General features: G+C 44.2%; 1 long non-coding RNA gene across 2 annotated transcripts in view; it reads right to left on the reverse strand.

Moving 5' to 3' along the window:
- Positions 1-7844: 7844 nt before the first annotated feature.
- Positions 7845-23448, reverse strand: part of LOC146813511 (uncharacterized) — a 40708-nt gene continuing 25104 nt past the window's right edge. For both annotated transcript variants that reach the window (XR_014966988.1, XR_014966989.1), the window contains one exon: positions 7845-12062. This is a non-coding gene — a long non-coding RNA (uncharacterized LOC146813511). The remainder of the gene's footprint in view (positions 12063-23448) is intronic.

Here is a 23448-nt window from a genome sequence, read left to right on the forward strand (position 1 = left end):
TCTTAAGCATTGCTAGCCACTCTGGAACTACCCGTTCAAGAACCCCAGTATGTAAAAGACCTAGATGCCGACTTGACAAACGAGGTATCCAAGGCGATTGGCACCCTGCAATCCAGAAAGGCCATGGGCCCCAGTGGCCTCTCAATTGAACTTTACAAATCTAATGCCTCTACGACTGCCCCATACCTCATACGGCTGTACGAGGAGAGCTTGACCAAGGGTGTCTTGCCTGAAACACAGAGACTAGCCAACATTGTTGTCATACATAAAAAGGGTAAAACCCCCAAGCAGTGTAGCTCGTACAGGCTTATCTCCCTCCTAGACCCAGAAGTAAAAATACTGGCTAAAATTCTGGCTTGGCGTCTTTCACCTTATCTTCATAAACTGATACACCCGGACCAATCAGGTTTTATGCCGGCTAGGAATACTGCGCTGAATCTTCGACGCCTTTACAGAGTTCTGGGTAGAGCCTCCACAATTCAAGAAGACTTGATGATCATGTCTTTAAATGCCAAAATGACATTCAACATGATTGAGTGGCCCTTCTTATTTGCCGCACTTGAAATATACAGGTTTGGGGATCGTTTTTTGTCCTGGGTGCGTCTTCTTTACTCGACACCGCTAGCCCGAATCACAGTAAATGGAGGGCGGTTAGCAACATTCGCATTGCAGAAAGGTACAAGGCAGCGTTGGCCCCCTTCGCCCTTACTTTTTGCTTTGGCCCTGAAGCCCCTGGCGCTCTGGATCAGGGGAGACCCCCTCATCAGAGGCCTCAATTGGTCGGTAGACTGGATGGATAAAATCTCCCTTTATGCCGATGATATTTTGCTCTATTTGGCCAGACCCCGGTTTTCTATTCACTGTGTACTTCATATATTTGCCCTATTTCAAAAGTACTTGGGCTATACTATTAATTGGGATAAATCCCTGGTGTATGTTCTGAGCAGGGAGCGCCCAACCCTACATATGGGCTGCGATGCCAAGATAGTCACAGTCAGCTTTTTGTACTTGGGAATATACATTACTGTCAACTCTACAGTATTCTATGATCAAAATCTTGCTCCGCCTTTGCGACGCTTTCATTTTGACGTGCAACACTGGAAGACTCTACCTCTCACTTTACTAGGCGGGGCCGCCCTCTATAAGATGAAGGCGCTGCCCCGCTTTCTCTATGCCCTACAAAACAGACCCTATTTGGTCCCATCACAATACTTTCACGCTATTGAATCGGAGGTGCGCGCCTTGATCTGAAACAATGGAATCCCCCCCCCCCCCTCGACTAGCTCTGGACAAACTTACTAAAAGTTGGTACGACTGAGGTATCGCCCTGCCTGCTATTAAAAGCTACTATTGGGCCTCGCAGCTAGTGGTTCTTAATCATTGGGTGCACCGACCAGTTACAAATCCCACTTATGGGATGAACAGAATAACATGCTCCACGGTAACTATTCCAGGGCACTCTATGGAGGGGGGAAACATGCACCCAAACACACTCAAACTTCCACCACAATTGCTATATAGCATACGGCGACAGCCGCCCTCGGGTGGAAAGCCAAAATCACACAAGTCACCACATTGCTTGACGCATACCAGCTGGGTGTGTTATCAAAACAACCAGGATTGGATAAGTGGGACATGATAGGTCTCTCGAGAGTTGGTGACTTATGGGTAGGGGGCAAGGTGATCCCGTTCAGTGATCTTCAACGGGATTATCAATTGCAATGCGGAGAAACTTTTCGCTACCTTCAAGCCCGCATTGCACTACAAAGAGTGATACCCAGGGGGACTGACCTGTCATTCTCATCGCCCCTAGAGGTCAGACTATTAGACGACTTCCTCCATGAAAAAGCGATTTCACTGACATATCGTAAAATACTTAATAATACACTGGATACACTTGGGGGAAATTTGTGCAAAATGAGCGGATGATGTCGGGGATATTAGTGACGAAGACTGGCAGGAGGCCCTGGATTCTCCCCACGAGGTGGCGACTGACTTGTCGAGAACCGAGAGATTGTGGTTCTCCCTGGGTTGTATGGTGGCAAAACACAACATTGCCAGAACATGGAAAGGAGTGGCCAAGCCATGGTTCAGAGACTGGGAATCTGATATGGATTGGTGAATGCAGGCGGAGAGGGTCATATATGAAGGCAGAGGATGCCCACAAAAATGGACTAGAATCTGGGGTTCTTCGAATGTAAGCAGAAGAAATTGATATGTCCACTTTCAGTGATACTCCCCCACTGTAAGCAGACCACGAAGCCGAGTAATGTTTTGTCTACGACGTGATATATGAGACACGCGACTGCATTGTACATCCTGTGAATCAATATGACGATTGCTGTATTATCGCAATGAGATTGTTGAAAATGATAGAGACTGCACTGCACTTTCTTTTTCTTTGACCGTGTTGCTTTTTATTTTGTTCACGCAATAAAAAGATTTATAAAATAAAAAAAATAAAAACTGGGTCTAATCTGAGGCAGCATGGTGGGCAAAAGAACGATGGGTTGGAACGCTACCACAAGCGAATGCCAGTGGTTAGACCTATTGCAAGCATTCTCCCATCACCTTTTGGTTGTTTAATGTTAACATTCCTCTGAAGCAGTATTTTTAGGCAATTCAACCCTCTACTTCCACCCCTGCGTCCATAACCGGGCAAACAGCCATAGTGTCAAGTCTCTCAGTTGAAGTGGACCGCTGCATCACAGGCTTAATGTGCAGGGGTTAAGAATATCTACAGCGTTTGAATACAACCAGGGATCATTTACCACGGTCTCATTCATGGAGGGCATTTACGGTATCCCTCCTGAAGTAGAGCACAGGTTTGAGTGGAGAGTTGTATTTATTTAACTTAGGAATCTGGTATTATCTGTTTTACTCTCCTGAGGGTCAATGCCTTGTGACTTCCTAGAGGCGCCCTCTCTCCGAGGTCGAGATGTTTCTGTCCAGTCCTTCAGATGGATGGTGGAGTGTTCAAGTCTGGTCGCAGTTGAGTTGTATCCATATCCGATTATCAAGGTATCTTTCTAGGCTGCCTGGATCTGGAAATTCCATGGTGCAACCTTTATATGTTAGCAACATAGTGGCAAGTTCTAGCAGAATGTAAAAAATGGCCATCTTCCTAAGTTGTTTTTAAAACGAGAAAGCAATTTCTTTTTGTAGCTTTTTGTTAAAAACATCCTGAAAGGCGTATATTTTGAGGTCGCCAAACACAAATGTCCCTATATGTGTTGCCTCTTGAAGTTTCCGTGTTTCCTGCTGATACTGAAGAAATCAGACTATTATTTCGTTGGAGTATTCAGTTTACCAGAGTTCTGTACCCTGACTCTGTCCACATGTGGGAATTCTAGCCGCAGATCAGACAAGCTGATGAGTTCAGGAAGAAACTCTTCAAAAAGGCTACCATGATGCCGGTTTCCATCTTTTCTGGTGCTCCAGAGAAGGGAAGGTTGTTTCTCCTGTTCCTGTCTTCTACTTATGGCAGCTTCACTTGTATGTGCCAGTGTACCTTTTCCCAGGCTATGGCTGTTAAAATCATGTGTTCTACCTTTGCTTGTCTCACCTCTTTCACCAACAGGAGTGTGTTGAATGATGCTCAATCGGTTCATAGGGACAACAGTCAGGGGTTCTCACTGTGTTCTCTTCAATGGTTGACCAGAAAACTTTGACGGAGAGGAGTTTCTTTACGGTTGTGTCTAAAGCGGTCTCCTTTAACATGGCATTCAGAGGCATTGCCAGTTTCCTGCTTTTACTTGTGGCCAATTCCATGAAGAGTAATTGCCTGGCAGGTTTTGACACTGGGCCGAGGTATGCTGTTGAGAAGGCCTCTGATATCAAACCTCGGAGAGCATACAAGTAATGCTGTTCTTCTGTGTAACAGGAAAGGAACACTACTGCATTTTTGGTTATCCAACCATGGTCTATGTCTGGAACATGAACACCTACTCCACCTTACACCATCACAAGAGTCTTTAGGCCCTTAGGAATCAAACAGGCATACCATAAACATCAGTTTATAATATGGATACTATACCTTTGAGCATACTTCCTATTATTTTATTACTTAGATTCCCAACAGATGTTGTCTCTCAATTGTTAATAGGCGACACTTAGAAAAACAGTGATGGATGTTGCAGTGACATAAACCCAGTTACATGTGGCAAATACTGCTCCTACTCACACTCATGGATATTTTAGACAATGATTGGCGTTTAAAAGTATTGCACATCATAATCTGACACTATGTCCGCATGAACTACTGCATTAAATTTGGGGTTAGAAACATGAGTGATTTAGCTTGGGTGTGTATCAGGAATGAATGCCCACGTGAACTGGCCTGCCATTGCCGCCTCGCCTTCAGAGGACTATGAAGCATGACATGCTCCATTTCGTGACTTTGTGCCGCAATACAAATGCAACACCAAGGCCTGGCAGATGCATTTACACTGGTGGATGTTTCTTTAGTCAGTGTCGTCCGCTTGTGGTCAATTTCCTGAGGATGTATTTATGAGTAGGTATAAGGAGGGGGATCTCCCTTTGACAGAGTAAGTTTGGAATATTCTGTATCCATGATTGATCTAATCTTGCCAATTATATACTGACCTTTGGTGCTATATCCCCATCATGTGACTACAAGGAGAGTCTCCAGCGTTTCTTCCATGGGGCAATGTACTCCCCGAGTTAGAGTAGGCTGTCTGATTGTGTGGGTCGAGAGTGTGTCACTATAAGCACTACATTACAGTCTTTGTGCTGTGGCTTTTCAAATGTGTATTTGCAGTGTAACATAAACTTCGAGCATACATTAGTGTGCAATACACAATGATGGTAGCTTTTACCTTTAAAGTTTTTTTAAATGTTGTCCTGTATGTCTAACATTTTGTTTCATTGTAAATTACAGGTTCTAAATCGATGCAAAACGTGATTACCGTTTACTCCCAGCAAGTATACCATCTGAGTGTGCTGTATGTAGGGTCTATCTATGGGCAGAGTCGTCTGTTCATATTTGAGATTGAGGTTCTGATAAATGCTGTGGACTCTGCATGAGGAAGAAATATGTTTACCAGTGCAGGAGTACTAGCTCTCCTGCGCAACCTGTACATTTCATTTGTAGGTATTTCCTCAGTATTCAAGGTATAAAGATATATTCTAGACACCCTTGATATTTTTAAACCTCATTGATGAGATGCCACTTCACCTAGTTAAAATGCCAAAGTCCTTCCTGACAAGTAGAAACGCATTTGTTGTCATCATCATTCTTAGTGAATTGTGAAGCCAGAGGAACGAACATGACACTGTTGTATATCGAGAGTCTATGGCCAAGGTCTACAAGGTTTGAATTCCCAACCTATGGGTTTAGGGACTGGGCTCAGGGCACACACAAAAAGCGAAAAGGAGGGAAGGTGAATATTCTGTGGAAACAAAGATGTAAAAAACGCAAGGTTTTTTAAAATTGACCTCACCCACTAATGGTGGCATGCTCCATTATAGGGCTGCTACAACGTGCCTGCGCAGACCAACGCCTGGGATGGAGCAAGGGGATATGGGGAAGAAAGTACATACATAGAAAGGGATCTACTCTGCAGAACAACAAGAAATGAATGGTGTGATGGCCTAAGCACTTTTTATTACTGGACTCCCAGGTTAGGATTAAAAATGAAGATGGAGAATAAATGGGGGTAAGTGGTGCTGTTCCATCCCCCTTATTTGCTCTCTTGTCGACATGTTTTGATCACTAACAATCATTCAAAAGGGTTGTTCGGACTTCCTCAGGACTAAAGTTCCCACTTATTTATCCGCTCCCACCTAACAGTTCTGGTTATGGGAATGGGAATATTTTTATCCACAATATAATGACCTTGCTTGTCACTTTCTAAGTAAACACGCAACGGGTATTCCTGCAATGAAATAAATCACTCCCTTGAAGTAGTGAGTAACACGGGGACAAACAGATGGGGGCACTTCCACTTTAACACATTAATAATCTATGATCTTTTCTCATCGGAACAAATACTTATTTCCGATCGGACCATAAGAACGGAACTTTGTTATAAGAGTCTGGAACAGAGACGCCGGTATGACTGGCTATAACAGGGGCAGTGAGAGGTGTGACTGAGTGGCATTTCTCCCTCTGTTAAAATGTGCGAAAAACAGTTTAAAGTGCGCATTTTCCCGGTGGTCCTTCCCCAACATGGAGGTGGTGTTTGGCTCCTCTTAGGACCTGGCACTCTCTAGCTCTGAACAGAACATGTGACCAGGGTCACATGATCAGGTAGGGTGCATTTAGAGCAAAAATGCTCAGGGGACTGCACCTACACGGGGTAGCAGGGAGTGCTATCAAGGGGCATCCCTCCTTGGAAGTAGTAATACGGGGACACATGGATGGGGCACTTGCACTCTTTTAACACTTTAAGACTCAACAACCTTATCGCATTGGGGCGGACTATTAATTTCGGATCAGACCATGTGACCAGAACTATGTGAGATTTGTTTGATACACAATATCTAGAAACACAGACAAATCTAAATAGAGGGGCACACAAACCCTGGCCCGGTAGTGCTAATTAACTGGATCACAGAGACTCATTCTAGAATCGGCGTTCTTTATAACTCTGGGCATTATTGCAGACCTGCTTGCCAGATTGAAATAAACAAAACGGCATGATGTGCTAGGAAATTAGTAGACCTTAGAAGTTTAGGGGTATTTAACATGTATTTTATCCTATGTGAAAGAGTGTGACTACAGGGAGACACTCTCGTTTGCACTCCAGTTTCAGAGAAAAGCTTATTGAAACTTGGTAATTGATATTCTTTGCATTTCAGCTTTTCTGACCGGCACTTTAAACCTGGGCGATGTTCGAATGTGGAGGTGGATTACCCATTTACACTTAAAGACACAGGCTGTAAGAGATTCTGTGTTAGGAATGAGGCAGTCTCTCTCACATCAACAATTGAACCATGCACGTGTGGGTTCTACTCGGTGGATGTCTGCACCATGTTCTTAACGAGAAATGCATTTTTTAAAATTCATTTATGTTGTTTGTCATTGCAGGAATTCCCGTTGTGTGTTTACCTAGAAAGTGACAAGCAAGGTCATTATATTATGGATAAATATATCCATATCCTCATTACCAGAACTATTTGGTAAGGATGGATAAATAAGCAGGATCTTTAGTCCTGAGGAAGGCCGAACAACCCTTTTGAGTGATATTTTGTGGCCGGAACATGTCCACGAGAGAGCAGATAAGAGGAATGAAGGGGCAATAATTACCAGCATCTCATCTTCATTTTTAATCCTCTACTGGGAGTCCAATGATAAAGAGTGTTTAGGCCATCCCAGAGGTAGTTTTAATCACACCATTCATATCTTCTTGTTCTGAAGAGTAGATCCCTTTACATATGTATGTACTGTCTTCCCCATATCCCCGTGCCTCCACCCAAACCTTGGTCTGCGCAGCAATGTTGGTGTAGCCGTATAATGAAGCATGCCACCATTAGTGGGTGAGGGCAATTTTAAAGAACCATAGGCTTGTACTTTGTGATATTCTTGTTTTCACAGAATATTCACATTCCCTCATTTTCCCTTTTTTGTGTGTGCATGATTTCTAACAAAGGGAGGATGGAAAAGGAGATGTACCTCTCTCCCCTTTTTTGTGTGTTGGAACTGAGTTTAGTGCACCATCGCTTGAGGTTGGTAGCCCCACAGAATCCATTGACCATTCCTGCAGGCATGTTTGTGCTTTCTGAAATACAAACAGTCTCTTAAATGATTCAAAGAAGCAGTGGCAATCTAAATGATCTTTCATTAATTAGTTACACACTTAAGGACCACTGGAAACAGAATATGCATTTTGGTATATTTATTTCAAGAAAACAATTTAAAACTCCTGAATCTAGTGCAAACCGTATTTTTTGGCAACATGACAAAGTAAAAATTAAAAGCAGTTAAGCATTTCTTGAACAGTGAAAACAACAGGGGAAAATTATGACATGCATGCACCATAGGCTATCCATGGTCTGAGTGAGAGGATGTGACCTTTACGTCCTTCGTACTCCGGCAGTAGTATAAAGGACAAAGAAGGGAAAGCCTCCACACATACAGAATTAAATGTTTACATCATCATATCAAACTTTATTTTGGCACATTGCTATAGAAAGACATACAATTAAAAGGTATTTGGACAGAATATCAAGTCACACAAACATTGAGTTTTTAATATTGTGATACTAAAATAGCGTGGTGCAGAAATATTGTTTACAAAAACATCGATTTTTTTATGGTAAGTAATATAGTTGTCAAAAATATCTGTGTTGTTAATATCATTTACAAAACTATAGTTGTAAAAAATATTGTTTTAAATTTTTTTATGTATTTCTGTTTAAATTGTTTATGTAATTGTTAATGTTTTTGAATATAGTTTGTACTTTTTAGTTATTTTTAAATTTTATTTACTCGAGGAATAGCGTGGAAAGGTAATTATGTAATAATTACTCATTAACTTTGTAAATTACTTATTCATTGAGTTTGTAGGAGAAAAGGGTGGGAAGTTATTTAAGTAATTATAAAGCAAAAATTAACTATTATCTCAGACTGCTACTGTACAACTATCAAAATGTACTTTGGAATGACCTCAATAGACTTGTTAGTCAAACTGGAAGCTTGACATATTACTCAAAGCACATGGCCTGTGTTGGCGGATGGTCTTTTCTTATGATGAAGTAGTTATGACAGCGGTGTTGACTTAATTACATTTGTTAAAGATCTAAAACTGTTTCCATTTTGTGAAGCTGATCAGCTTAGCCTTGAAAGAGCATAAATTAGTCATCTCTTCTGTCCAGATGCATCACCTGGTGAGAAGCGAGGCTCCCTTTATTTCTGAATCTTTTCCCACATGCTGGCCATTGAAATGGTTTCTCATGTGTGTCCCCAAATGTCTTTTTTATCACTATAGGTTTTTCTACATTCTGAGCATTGATAAGGTATCTTGCCTGTGTGTGTTCTCTGGTGATCTGTGAGACTTCCTTTAGTACTGAATCTTTTCCAATATTCAATACATTGATAAGGTTTCTCACTTGCATGCTCAATGAGAGTTAATTTCATAATTAAGCTTTTGTCACATTCTGGGCACTGATGAGGTTTCACACATGCATGTGTCCTCTTGTGTTCAGTAAGACTTCCGTTCTCAGTGAACCTTTCTCAAATTCACTGCATTAATGTGGGTTCTGTGCTATATGGTCACTTCGGTGATAAGTTTTTCTTTCTAACTGAATCTTTTCCCGCTTTCATTGCAGGAGCAGGTTTTTCATCTGTGTGAATTTCCTGATGTATAATAAGTTTTCCTTTCAGCCTGAATCATTTCCCACATTCTGAGCGTTGATATGGTTTTTCAACAGTGTGTCCTCTGGTGCTTTGTAAGACCTTCATTCCAACTGAAACTTTTTTCACATTCTGGGCATCGATATGGCTTCTCACCTGTGAGTACCCTCTGGTGATGTCTTTTATTTACACTGAAACATTTCCCACATTCACTGCACTCATGCGATTTCTTACCAGTGTGTGCCCTCTTATGAATTATGAGACTTGCTTTCACAAAGAATCTTTACCAACATTCCAAACATTGATAAGGCTTCTCATCTGTGTGTGCTCTGTAATGAACAACAAGATCTACTTTCACCCTGAAACGTTTCCAACATTCACCACACTGATGTGGTTTCTCACCTGTGTCTGCCTTCTTATGAATTACAAGTGTTGCTTTTGTACAGAAAAGTTTCCCATACTATGAGCATTGATGAAGTTTCAAACCTTTATGCATCATCTCACTGAACTTTTTCTCACATTCTGTGCATCAATATGGTTTATCTCCTGTGTGTGCCCTCTGGGGACATATACAACTTATTTTGGAACAGCACCTTTTCCCACATTTACTGCACTGATAAGGGTTTTAATCTGTATGCACGATTTGCTGTTTATTAAGACATTGCTTACGTATGAAGCATTTCCCACATTCTGAGTACTGATATGGTTTTTCACCAGTGTGTGTCCTCTGGTGAATTGTAAGATCTCCTTTCCAACAGAATCTTTTCTCACATTCAAAGCATTCATGTGGTTTCTCACCTGTGTGAACTCTCTGGTGATCAGTAAGCCTTCCTTTTGAACTGAAACTTTCCCCACATTTACTGTACTCATATGATTCTTCACCTGTGTGTACCCTCTGATGACTTATGAGACATGCTTTCACAAGGAATCTTTTCGAACATTCCAAGCATTGATTAGGCTTCTCATATGTGTGTGCTCTGTAATGAACAACAAGATCTGCTCTCTCACTGAACCTTTTTCTACATGCTGAGCATTGATATGGTTTTTCACCCGTGTGTGCCCTAATGTGTTTTCTAAGACCTGCTTTTTCAGAATAGTGTTTCCCACATTATGAGCATTGATATGGTGTTTTACCCGTGTGTGCCCTAATGTGTCTTCTAAGACCTGCTTTCTCAGAATAGCATTTCCTACATTCTGAGCACTGATGAGGTTTCTCACTTGTGTGTCTTCTCTGGTGAAAAGTACAATATTGCTTCGTTCTGAACTCCTTTCCACTTTCTGAGCATCGATAAGGGTTCTTGCAAATGTGTTCCCTTTGGTAAGCAATATAATGGTCCTTTCTACTGAACCTTTTGTCTTCATTCAGAGTTATTATAAGGTTTCTTGCTTGTGTGTATTTTCTGATGAAGAGTAACCTTTTGTTCACTTTTAAATTGTTTGCCACACTCGGAGTACTGATAAAGACTTACTCCTGTATGTGTGTAGTAGTGCCTAAATAAACCTTCCTTTCGCCTGAAGCATTTTCCACATTCAGTACACTGATAGGGTGTCATGTCTGTGTGTGTTCTATGGTGCCTAGTAAGGATTTGTTTCTGACTAAAGCTTTTCTCACATACAGTACATTGATACGGTTTCTCACCAGTGTGTATTCTCTCATGCCTAGTAAGGTTCACTTTCATACTAAAGCTCCTCCCACATTCAGTGCACGGATAAGGTTTCATTTCGGTGTGTATTCTGTGGTGGACAGTAAGATGTGTTTTCAGACGAAAGCTTTTCTCACATTCAGCACATGGATACGGTTTCTCACCAGTGTGTATTCTCTCATGCACAGTAAGGCTTTCTTTACGAGTGAAGCTTTTTCTACATTCACTGCATTTATAAGGGGTCTCTCCAGTATGTGTTTTTTCATGCCTAATAAGACTTGCTATGTGTCCGAAGTTTTGATAACATTCACTGCACTGATAAGGTTTCTCGCCCGTGTGCACTCTTTGATGTACAATTAAATGATTTTTCCGAATAAAACTTTTCATACATTCAGTGCACTGGTACGGTTTCTCATTTCTATGAACTGTCCAGTGCATAGTAAGAGTATTTTTCAAACTGAATGTTTCACTACATTCGGTACATGCATAAGGTTTCTCGTCTGAATGAGTTCTTTGGTGCTCAGACATCATTCTACGTACCTTAAAGCATTTGTTACCCTGCTGTACATATGTACGTTTTCTTGCCTGTATGCCCTCTCTGGTTGGCTTTAACAAGATCTTTCTTACTCAAGCCTTCCCCACACTTGGCATGTACATCAGGTTTCTCATTGGTATGGGTTGCCTGATACCCTGCAACACTTTCACTTCTTTGATGCAATTTTCACATTTAGTACATTGATATTTATCTGAGGTATGCATTCATTTGTTGACAGAAAAGGTTTCTGTGTGATTGAGGCTTTTCCAGAATACACTGCTTTGATTATTGCTCATTTCATCTGCAAATGCTTAACATTATTAACTAAATTGGCCTTAAATGTGATCAATATTCTAGGTGATTCTTCTGAAAGAAAAACATTTTCATGCTGATGAACACTTTAACAACTATTTCCAGATTTACTTTGTGTGCCTGACATGTAAGATCTCATATTCTTTTGACTAGGTGTCACAGAAAATTGACAATATTACTTTTTCATGAATTAAGCTGCCGGTAGTTTTAGTCTTTCTGAGAATTGTTGCTTTTCAGTTCACACTTGAGTCGTCACCTATAAATCAAAAGAAGAATCATAGCATTAGCTTTATTCATGTTAACACAACATTTTCTACATGATACAGGGTATTTCAGTGTGGTATGAATGTTATGGCTATGTGTTGGTATGGAAAAGTACCTCATGGTGATGGGCATGCACCCCTGCCCTGACTGCCCCAATTGTGAAGATGTATGAATCTCTGATTTGATTTTTGCTGTCATGGGTGAATACAGATCATGAGTGTGTTCCTTGATAAGGGTCTGTCTCACAAGTGTGGTCTTTTTTGACTGGGACGGATGCCCACAGTGCTACCCTCATAGTGCTGATGCTTTTTCCAGAAGTTAAGCAGCACAAGCGCGGTAGTGGCAGCATATCGTGCAGTGATCAGCAGAAGTGAGCAGGTCCTTTTTACCTGTGTCACTGGGGAGAGGCCAACAGGCTCACTCATTTAAAGTTCTGCTGCTGTGCGCTTAACTCACCTTTGGCTTACATTGGCTTGGTGTGGAGTGCTGTACAGTGTGTGTGTAGTACACGTGCTGCTTGTATGTGTGCCTGTGAATGGTACAATACATGAAAGATGTAATGCTCTGCAGTTTGTGTATATTATATTCATGTGTGTCTGTGAATGCTAAAATTAGCGGGGTGCGAAGCGAGGTATTTGGTCTATGTTTATGAAAAGAACCAATGAAGCTCACTATGATATCTTAACTTTTTTTTTTATTGGATCAATTAGGAAATTTGAATTCTCATAAGTGCTAGAGATAGTCAAAGAAAAAACAACAGGAGCATAACCCGTAAACCTCGTTGAGATAGGGTAATAATGTAAGAAACAACAACAACTCTCAACTGGTATCATTCGACCAAGACAAATAATTTGCATGTAAAAAACATTACAAAGGAGAAAAGGAAGACTCAAGAAGAGAATGATTTAAGAAAAAACATACTGTATTAAGTTAGGAAAAAATTACTTACATAAAAACATGTATAAATTTGAATAATCCAAAAAATGAAGCAGTAATAGCAGCACTGTACATACAGTAAATATACCATAAAGACAACCCGGACTTGTACTTGGTGCTTAAAGTGTATGTGACACGAAGACGGCGACGCAAGTGACAAGGTGAGATCAGCAAGGGACGGCGCAATGTGAAGTGAAAGTGAACAATAAAACGATAATTACAAGGTTCTGAATTCAATTTTTGACATTACAGAATTATTTATACATCAATTTGAAGAACCATAAAGCCATCAGTTAAGCTGAAAAAGTCGACGGCGTTTCGATCCTGATTAAATTGGGATCATCGTCAGGACAGGGTTGAATTATTCATCACAGTGCTAAGTGGATGAAGCTTCAAGGTTAAGGAAACGGAAGGTTGTGGTCACGAGGGATCCATGATCATGAAGGACTAGAACGGGGAGGAAGGTGGAGAATCCGAGGGAGGGGGAGGCGGCGTAGTAATTACTTTTTGCTGGAGCCCTGGTGACTGAGACACCTCCCGGACGTCTTATTCATTAGGCAGTCCTGACCGCCCCCATCCCCCGGAATACGGTTTTCCTCTGGACACCGTATACATTAGGTTGTCCTAGCCGCCTCCCCCTCCCTCGGATTCTCCACCTTCCTCCCCGTTCTAGTCCTTCATGATCATGGATCCCTCGTGACCACAACCTTCCGTTTCAAGCCCCTTATCGTTGTATATGATACGAATACACATACAATAATTGTTTACACCTGACCAGTCTTTACGCATTTACGGCCACGAGTTCAATCTCGCTTACCCAGACCTGCTGACCGTGATTACTCCCCTGGATTCAGCGCCCCGCCCCCTGTCACTTAGTCCCAGAACTACTTTGGACCCTCTCTCTCCTACGTTCCTTAACCTTGAAGCTTCATCCACTTAGCACTGTGATGAATAATTCAACCCTGTCCTGACGATGATCCCAATTTAATCAGGATCGAAACGCCGTCGACTTTTTCAGCTTAACTGATGGCTTTATGGTTCTTCAAATTGATGTATAAATAATTCTGTAATGTCAAAAATTGAATTCAGAACCTTGTAATTATCGTTTTATTATTCACTTTCACTTCACATTGCGCCGTCCCTTGCTGATCTCACCTTGTCACTTGCGTCGCCGTCTTCGTGTCACATACACTTTAAGCACCAAGTACAAGTCCGGGTTGTCTTTATGGTATATTTACTGTATGTACAGTGCTGCTATTACTGCTTCATTTTTTGGATTATTCAAATTTATACATGTTTTTATGTAAGTAATTTTTTCCTAACTTAATACAGTATGTTTTTTCTTAAATCATTCTCTTCTTGAGTCTTCCTTTTCTCCTTTGTAATGTTTTTTACATGCAAATTATTTGTCTTGGTCGAATGATACCAGTTGAGAGTTGTTGTTGTTTCTTACAGAGATAGTCAAGGCGCACAATACGTTTCTGGCACATATTTGGTTAACACTTTAGAAGGAAAGCAAGCCAATTTAATTTGTTCAGCGGTACTGCCTAATTTATGCATTAATGCACTGATTGAAGAATTGGGTTTATATACTAAAGAGCACACAAGTAGGGCTAATGACTCCTGGAGCCAGGAGGCGTTGGCATACAGTGTTGGATTTGTGGGGTATTACAAATTCTTTCAAAACCTAATAGCACAATTGCAGCATAGATAGTGCACTGAGATGGAGGGAACAATAGCTTTATCTTTTTAACACGGTAACTGGCTGTTATATATATATATATATATATATATATATATAGTAGATAGTTAGGACCACGTTTCCATAGGATAAGGATTGTTTGACTTGCCTATATCTTTCGTGCAGTTTGACGAATATTCGCAAACGTTTCCCAAAAAAGTGCCCCAGTGAATCTTGTTCTGTATGGAGATTTCAGGGTTTCTAGATAAATAAAATTAAAGCAGCAATAATAAAGCTAGATGCAGAAAAGGCATTCGATCAAGTTCAGTGGAATGTCATTTTTGCAGTCTTAGAAAAATTTGCCTTTCCATCTAAATTCTGTCAGGTAGTAAAAAATCTTTATTATATTGCAAGGGCGTTTATAATTATTAACAGATCTACAGCAGGATCTATCTTAATCAGTCGTGGGACGCACCAGGGTTGTCCCCTTTCCCTTATTTTGTTTTCTTTATTGAGCCTTTGGCATGTGCTATTCGGCAAGACAGCACTATTAAAGCTCTAATCTCAGCATCAGCAAAACTTAAACTCTTTGCTGATGATCTGGTTCTTTATAAAGCAGTAGACAAGGATAATATTTCTCGAGCCTTCTCCACAATAAGCAAATATACGGCAATAGGGGGTTAGAAAATCAACCATTCAAAGTCAGAGGCGCTACTTTTTAACTGCATTTCAGAAATATTATCGACCTCTATGCATGTTCATCATTCACAAACTTAGGTAGTAAGATATTTGGGGATCTTTGTAACCGCTAAACTAGAAGACTTATTTTCAATAACTTTTATCATAATGTTAAATAAAATGCATAATCTTCTAAAACAGTTACAAAACCTGTCTATGTCTATTATGGGGTGAGTGGCACTTATTAACATGAAACTTCTCCCACTATTTTTATTCTCAAATATTATGATTACGATTCCCCAAACCTTTTATGATGCTATTAATATGGAAATTAAACACTTTATTTGGCAGGGGAAAAAGCAGAGACTAAAAATTCAAGCTCTACAGCTAGATGTGGATGTAGGTGGCCTAGCCCTTCCTAATTTAAAAGTATACTATCAGTCGTTACTGCTTAATTGGCCAATTATTAATTCCACTAAGGACTAACAGGAGGCCAATTTCTATTTGAATCTTATGATAAAAGACTCAAAGGTAGGCCTTTTTAAATTTCTAGGCATTCCTAGGTTATCTACAAAATCGACATATAAGACTTCTCCGGTTATATAGTGCTTTAAAAAAAAAATCTGGGATTCATATGAAATCCCCTGGCTTCATCTTCTGTTAGAAATATCAGACTGTATTCCATTGGGGCTAAGGTGGCCTCTGCAAACATGCATTCAATGGACTAGTTTGAGGTTTCATAGATTACAGGATTTTTTCAGTGGGGGGGACTTATCACAATGGCAGGAAATAGTGAATCAGAATCCCAACATTAAGGTGTATTATTTCTTTAGCTTTGTTAAAATTAAACAGTTTTGATCAGAAAGAACAGGGAAAGAGGAATTTATTGAGATGCATCTTGGGAACCATAAGGTATCTCCAGAATTAAAGAAGTAGGCAATTGGTACAGACTACTCAAACCAGCAGCAAATAAATTGGAGATCTCAGACCATTTGGAGGAAATACAAACTTCTACAGGCTGTTGTATAACTTTCTCACAATGGCAGGGATATAATCGATGGAGCTGCAAGGCAGTAAGACCAGCCAATTTAAGGAGAATGGCGCTGTTTAGTAAATGGATGATTATTACACCTCCATCAAACTCAATATTATTTATCCCGGGGTAGAATCAAAATGTTTTAGATGCAGGCAAGCCTATGGAGGTTGGCTTCTTATAGCATTTACATGCACCCATTTAATTAAATTCTGGCAAGACAGAAGCGTCTGCTACTCTATTTGGCATGCTTGAGATAGCTGAAGAACTATTAGACAGCGTTGATTTATTTTTATCGCCATCTTAGTAGCAAGGTTTCCTTTTAGCAAACTGGAAATCGGAGACAACTCCTACAGTTTCCCAATGGTTCTTGAAAATGCAAAGGGAATACACTAGATAAGTTCTGTATGGTAAAAGGGTGGGCTCCACAGTTAAGCTAAGTAGAATATGGAAGAATTGGGAATTGACCTACTAATTAAACAAGCATTGGCATAGCCAATAGGTCTCGCTTTTGGCACCTTATAAGTAATTAGTTATGCAGCAGAATATCCTTGGTGCAACAACACCAACTGTTGCATGGTTAAACACTTATAAGTGTACACTTATAACACTGGAAGGGGAATAATGCGGGGGAAGGCGGAGGTGGTTTGTGGGGCGGGTGGTCAGCGCGGAGTGGCATAATGGGGCTCCACCCCCGGATGCCACCTTGCATTTGATTACGACAAATGCATTTGTAAACGGTGATTGGAACAGACGCGGTGTCTTGCTGAACAATGGTGCGGCTGAGCGCAATCCACAAATAGTGTCCTCATTCCATTAGCGGTTGGTAGCAGCTTTTGCAAGATTTGGTATTACCAATGAATAATGAATGAATACACGGCTCCTAGCGACAATGTGGTTTACTCTCTGATGGGTTGCATCCGCGGCCGCCTCTGCCGGCCGGAGGAGTCGGGTGTGAAGTGTGCGCATCTGGTTGCGGGGGGCCGTGTGTGTGGGTGGTTGTGGTGCTTGAATGTGGCTTATGAATGCAATTGTTCAGGGATGAAGTGCGACAGAGGGATGAGGAGGACCACAGTGAGGTTGGGGGTGAAGTTTTGGATGGGTGGGCTCCGGGGTGCACATGGGAATGCTTGGGTGCAGGAAAGGGCGCTCGAGAAAGGGGGTGGGTCTCGGGCTGTGGGATGCTCAGTTGAGGGTTGCGGAGGCGTAGATGGTGGGGCTCGGGAGCACAGGGTGGCGTAACAAGACAGTGGGGATGGCGGGGTTTCCTGGGAGGAAGGGGGCTTATGCTCGGAGCTGCCGATCTTGGAGGGGGGTGGGGGCTGGGTTTGGGTCTCGGCGTGGTTCAACGTCCTGGGTTCCTGGGCAGGGTGATTGGTCTCGTCGGCGGGCTCAGCTGGAAGGGGGAAAGGAGGGGACACCGTGATTAGGCAGCCTGGGGAAGGGGCAGCGAGGGGTTTCATTGTGAAGTTAAGGAGAGCGCTGGGAATGCCGGGTGGGAAAGCGGCGGAGTGCAGGAGCAACAGGGGGGGGGGCTTGTAGGAGGGGACGTATGCATGAGTTGGGTAGTCTTCATGCCATAGCCTTTCATACTTCTGAGCCCAGTGTGGTTGGTTACAGTTTCTGCGGGTGCTCGGGAGACATGGCGGGGGGCCGGGCATAGTAATGGGAGGGGTGAAGGGGTGTATTGCAAGGGAGGATGTGGGGAGGGCCGAGGGTGATGGGCGCAGGGGTGCCGGGCAGACTGTCACCCTCAAAGGTGGGAGGTAATAGTGCCTGGCTGGGGGGAACTTGGGGGCAGTGGGGCTGAGGGTGTGCTGTTTCCAAGGGGAGGTTGGGTGCAGCTGCACCCGAGGCTAGGCCCAGGGCCACCTGACAGACCTTGCAGCGGCGAGCGTGGAGGATGGTGGTATGGTTTGGTTGCCATTCAGGAGGATGGAGGTGTTGCCGGGCTCGATCTGCTAACGGGGGGCAAGTTGTGGAGAGTTGGGAAGGAAGCGGAGATTTCAGTGAGCGGGGGAGGAGGGCTTGGGGGGCAAACTAGGGATGGGTGACTCGCATGGCTCGGGAGGTGGCAGAAGGGGGGATGGGTACAGGGGGGCGCCCAATAGGGGGGAATTGTGTCCCGGACTGACACTGAGACTAAATGGCAGGGATCTGGTACTGGGTAGCATAGCAGAGGCACGATGCAACTGGCAACATAGGTGGGGATTGATAGATATGTAGACAGCACAACACCCCAGGACCCGAGATTACTTCTTTTTCTCAGCCCTGCACGAATTGCATGCCCGATTGGATGCCATACTGTGCTCCCCTGATGTGCATGAGGGGGTTTGAAGCAGTGAATACCTCACTAGGACGATATTCCACCACAATCCTGAGTTGATAAGCTCGCAATGGTTCCGCGCGCAACCCAAAATCTGGAAGACCAGGTGTTCCATGCAGCGATAGACACAGCTATAGTTCATTATTTCCAAGAAAATGCTAACATTGCAGCAAATTCATTAGTGGAGTGGGATGCATTTAAAACAGTTATTAGAAGATGCTGTATATCTGAGATGATGGGTACAAGAAAGGTACTACCCCAGGACTACAGCACCTAAGAGAACTAGAAAAAGTTAGACCTGAGAAAGTGGACAAGCAGAGGGAACTCCTGGAGGCTAGAGAGGCAGTGGCAGTCCAGGTAGAATGCCTTTGTTGCTTCGATTACAAAAAATACATAACCCGTGCTTACTCGGAGAGGGACAAGGCAGGTGCTCTTCTGGCTTGGCTGGCTAACCCTGCCAGGAGAGGCATGGTGATCCTGGAACTTAGGGAACAAGATGGAGCAGTGATGTATGACCAACAGGGAACATTTTTTTGTTTTTAACATATTACAAGGACTTATACCAGAGTAAGTTGGTCCCAGTGGAGGAGGAGTTGCATGAATTCATACGAGATGTGGAACTACCAGGTCTGGCTGAGGAAGTTGCAGATACCCTGGGGCGGGAAGTCGAGATTGGGGAAGTGAGGGGGGCTATTAAGAATATGGCATAGAATAAAACACCTGGCACAGATGGCCTACCAATTGAATTTTACCTAGCACACATCGATGTGTTGGCCCCCAGGCTAGTAAAGTTATACAATGATGCAAAACAAGTGGGACACCTGCCCGTATCTACTAGAGAGGCGATCATCATACCACTGCTCAAACCGGGGAAGTCACCATGGGATAAAACCGCGTATCACCAGCTCTCTATGCTCAACTTAGACTACAAAATACTGAGCAGGATATTGGCAACTCGCTTACTCCCTCACATGACCACTCTAAAACACAAAGACCAATCCGAGTTCATCCCCACCAGAAACACAGCGCTTAATATTCGGCGCCTTTTGCGAGTGCTGGAGGCTGACTCCTATAGGAAAGATATTGGGACAATCTTCGCAGTTGATATAGAAAAAGCGTTTGATAGCCTAGAATGGCCATATTTGTTCCATGTGATGTGGTAGTTCGGGCTGGGAGACAACTTTGTGGGCTGGACAGATATCCTGTATTCTGACTCGACTGCTGGAGTTAAAACTGGTGGGCCGATATCGGATATCTGCAACGTGGGACGAGGAATGAGACAGTGGTGCTACCTTTCCCCCTTACTGTTTGCCCTGGCGATGGGAGCTGCTAGCAGTAAAAGCTCGATTAGGGCAATCCTATCAGGATCTTAACGTTGATGGGCAGATCCACCACAATGTCCTGTATGCCGATGACCTTTTATTATTTCTGGCGGATTCAAGGGGGGTGCTGCAGGGAGCGAAAGAATTGCTACGGGGACTCAGAAGGGTTGCAGGGCTAAAGGTGAACTGGGCAAAGTCTTGCCTGTTCCCTGCAAAAGAGGGCAAGATAGGCCCACAGGAAACAGAGGGGGTGAGGTGGGAAGATAGGTGCCTGTCGTACCTGGGCACTCAAATATACCACACTCAGGACGACATGCTAGAGGGTAACATAGGGAAGCCCATCAGAGGAGCAAAATGCAACTTCGACTTCTGGAGCTCCTTGCCGCTATCTGAAGCCGGCAGAGTAGCTCTGCTTAAAATGGTGACCCTACCGAGGTTATTCTATTACTTTGGGACCTTGCTGGTCTGGATACCAACAAAGTACTTTGCCCAACTCAGGTCAATGATCACGGGATTTCTATGGGGCAATGGTAGACGCAGAGTGGTGCTTGTTCTCATGCGGCAAAGAGCAGAGGGAGGAATGGCAGTGCCTGATTTTGAGGCCTATTATCTAGCGGCACAATTCCAATGGCTCACGCAATGGGTGGTTAACTGTCTCAGGGGGAAAGAAGAACGGAAGGAAGACTGTGTTACCTTAAAACTGGTATCCCAAATCATATTACGGCTTCCTGTTCAAACCCCAAGCCTCACCACGGAGTTTGACACAGCACAACGGTACTGGAATAGGAGCTTGCAGCGGGCCAAGATTAGACACCCTTATAGCCCGGAAATCCCGTTACTTAGGTGTGCAGCCTTGCCACATGGGGGTAATTGGCAGAGATTGACAACATGGGCGACACAAGGGTTGGCTAACATAGGAGACCTATATGAGGAGGAGGCCATGATCCCGTTCAATGACCTGCAGGCCTGGTATGAGCTACCTGGGGGGGCTTTCCTGTTGTATCCTGCCCTCACTGCGGTCATACAAAAACATTGGGCAGAGGGACTTACTGAACCAAAAACGTCACTGTGCTGCCAATATGTGGTTTTGGCGGCAGGTACGTTCAAGGTGCTTACGTGCTTATACAAGCCCATAATGCGGGAAACATTACTGCCTTTATCGGAGTTGCGACTGAAGTGGTAGGCGGACCTTGAAGAAGCTATCCCAGAAAAAAGCTGGGGCAAATTAGTGGAGAAAGCTTGGAAGAGCACCAGAAACACCAGATTTCAGTTGGTGCATTTTTACATTCTACATAGAGCATACCTCACCCCGGAAAAGATTAACAAGTATTTCCCGACTCAAGCAGCTGCTTGCCCGAGATGCAATAGAGAAGGAGCAAATTTTAGGCATATGTTCTGGGACTGCCCACACCTGATTAATTTCTGGGGGGAGGGGATGACATTGCTGACTGACATCAGCGACCGAGAAATAGAGACGTCTCAGAAATGCTGCATATTACACTTGTTCCGTCATAAATCCAAAAATAAAATCCAGAGTAAGTTCTTAGATATGGGCCTACTACTGGCCAAAAGAGACATCACCATGCATTGGAAAGCGAAGCAGGGTCCCAGCATAGCAAGATGAAAAACAGAAATCGTTAAGTGGGCAGAATGTGAAGGTGTGATCAGAATGCAAATAGCAAAAAGAACGGGAAGCGAGAGAGCACTGGAGGCAGCAAGAGCTTGGGAAACGTTTGTTGTAGCACTTAAGGTCCCAGAGGATAATGAGGAGGATGACTCAATAGATGAACCCCCGGTAGGAGTAGACTAAGCTGCCTGAGTATGAGTGAATCTTTGTTGGACCCGGCCTCGTAGAATGGCCCTCCGTGCCCCCGCACCACCGAAACCTGGTACTTGCAGCCCAAGCACACGGCCCAGCCGAACCTCCCCACCAGGACACACGCACCGACCCGGACGTCCCCGTCCATGGCCTCTCTCCTTTCGGCCACCCCGGGCCCGCGTGCCCACTTCATGCACCAAGATGGCCGCCCGGCCCCAGCGCGACCCGGGCCTAGAGGCGCCACTCCGGCTGGAGGACATCACGCTTCCAGGGGATGAGAGAGGGAGGAGCAGTTTCTATCGCACCTCTGAACTCCCCCGGGACGATGGGTTTCGATCGGGCCTCCGGCCTCCCTGAGGGCTGGCTCCGTGCCTGCTGGGTGTCTGGGACTCCTCCCGACCCGGCCCTGAAAGGATCAAAAGACTATAGCAGGAAATCCCGACAAGCGACCCCCAGGTGACAAGACCCCTGCCTGCACAGACTCCGGACATCAAAGAGGGGTCGACATATAACAAGGGGTGCTCTGGGTCTGTCCGGCAGATTCGACGCTGGAACAACGAGAGCCCGCCGACGTGGTCGCGGCTCCTGGAACTTGGACCCACCTGAGCCCTGCTGAGTGACTCGTGGCTCCCTGAAGATCGTAAGACCTCCGAACTTGTACCTGAGCCCTGCTGAGTGACTCGCGGCTCCCTGAAGATCGTAAGACCTCCGAACTTGTACCTGAGCCCTGCTGAGTGACTCGCGGCTCCCTGAAGATCGTAAGACCTCCGACCTTGTACCTGAGCCCTGCTGAGTGACTCGCAGCTCCCTGAAGATCGTAAGACCTCCGAACCTGTACCTGAGCCCGCTGAGTGACTCGCGGCTCCAACCGACTCTCACGGTCCCGCCGGACCCCGACTACAACATCGTATCCCCCAGCTCGAGGATTGTGAGCTGTGCGCCGGATACGTCCCTGCTTGAACCTTTACCAGAGACTGTCCCGCTACCCCCTACCCCTTCCGAGACTCTTGAGCCCGTGCTCACCTTGTACATATTTGCAGTGATAATCTACTTGATAAAGATTGTTTTCTCAGAATACCCGGTGTGGTCACTCTGTCGTGTGGTGCCAGAAGTACGATCCTAGATACAAGATTCCTCCCCCTGGGGAGTCTCCCGCCAGTGCCCGGCTACGATACCTTGAGGGTGGGTCTCAGGGTAGTCAGGACCCCTTCCAGGCTCCTCTGAGGTCGCCGTCTAACATTGGTGGCAAGCGACGGGATTCGGGCCCATCACCTAGAGATCGTACCGTGAACAACGGAAGCACTACCGACAAAGATGGCAGAAGGAAGCGCCGTGAGCCCCGCAGAAACCAGCGCCAACAGGGTGTTCCAGGTGGAGCAGCTAGAAGAATACACACACAAAGAGCTAAAGCAATTTTGCAAAGAACTTAAAATCGCTACCACTGGTCTCAACACTAAAGAGGATTTGCAGAAAGCACTGAAAACTTGGGTGGAGACCGGGGCCTCCCACCCGGAAGGCACGGGGGAGCGCCCCGACGAAGCCGAACCCCCCCAAAGTGAAAGCAGTAGCAATCAGGTGCGAGG

Source organism: Triturus cristatus, chromosome 7, assembly GCF_964204655.1.
Source record: "Triturus cristatus chromosome 7, aTriCri1.1, whole genome shotgun sequence".
NCBI lineage: Eukaryota > Metazoa > Chordata > Amphibia > Caudata > Salamandridae > Triturus > Triturus cristatus.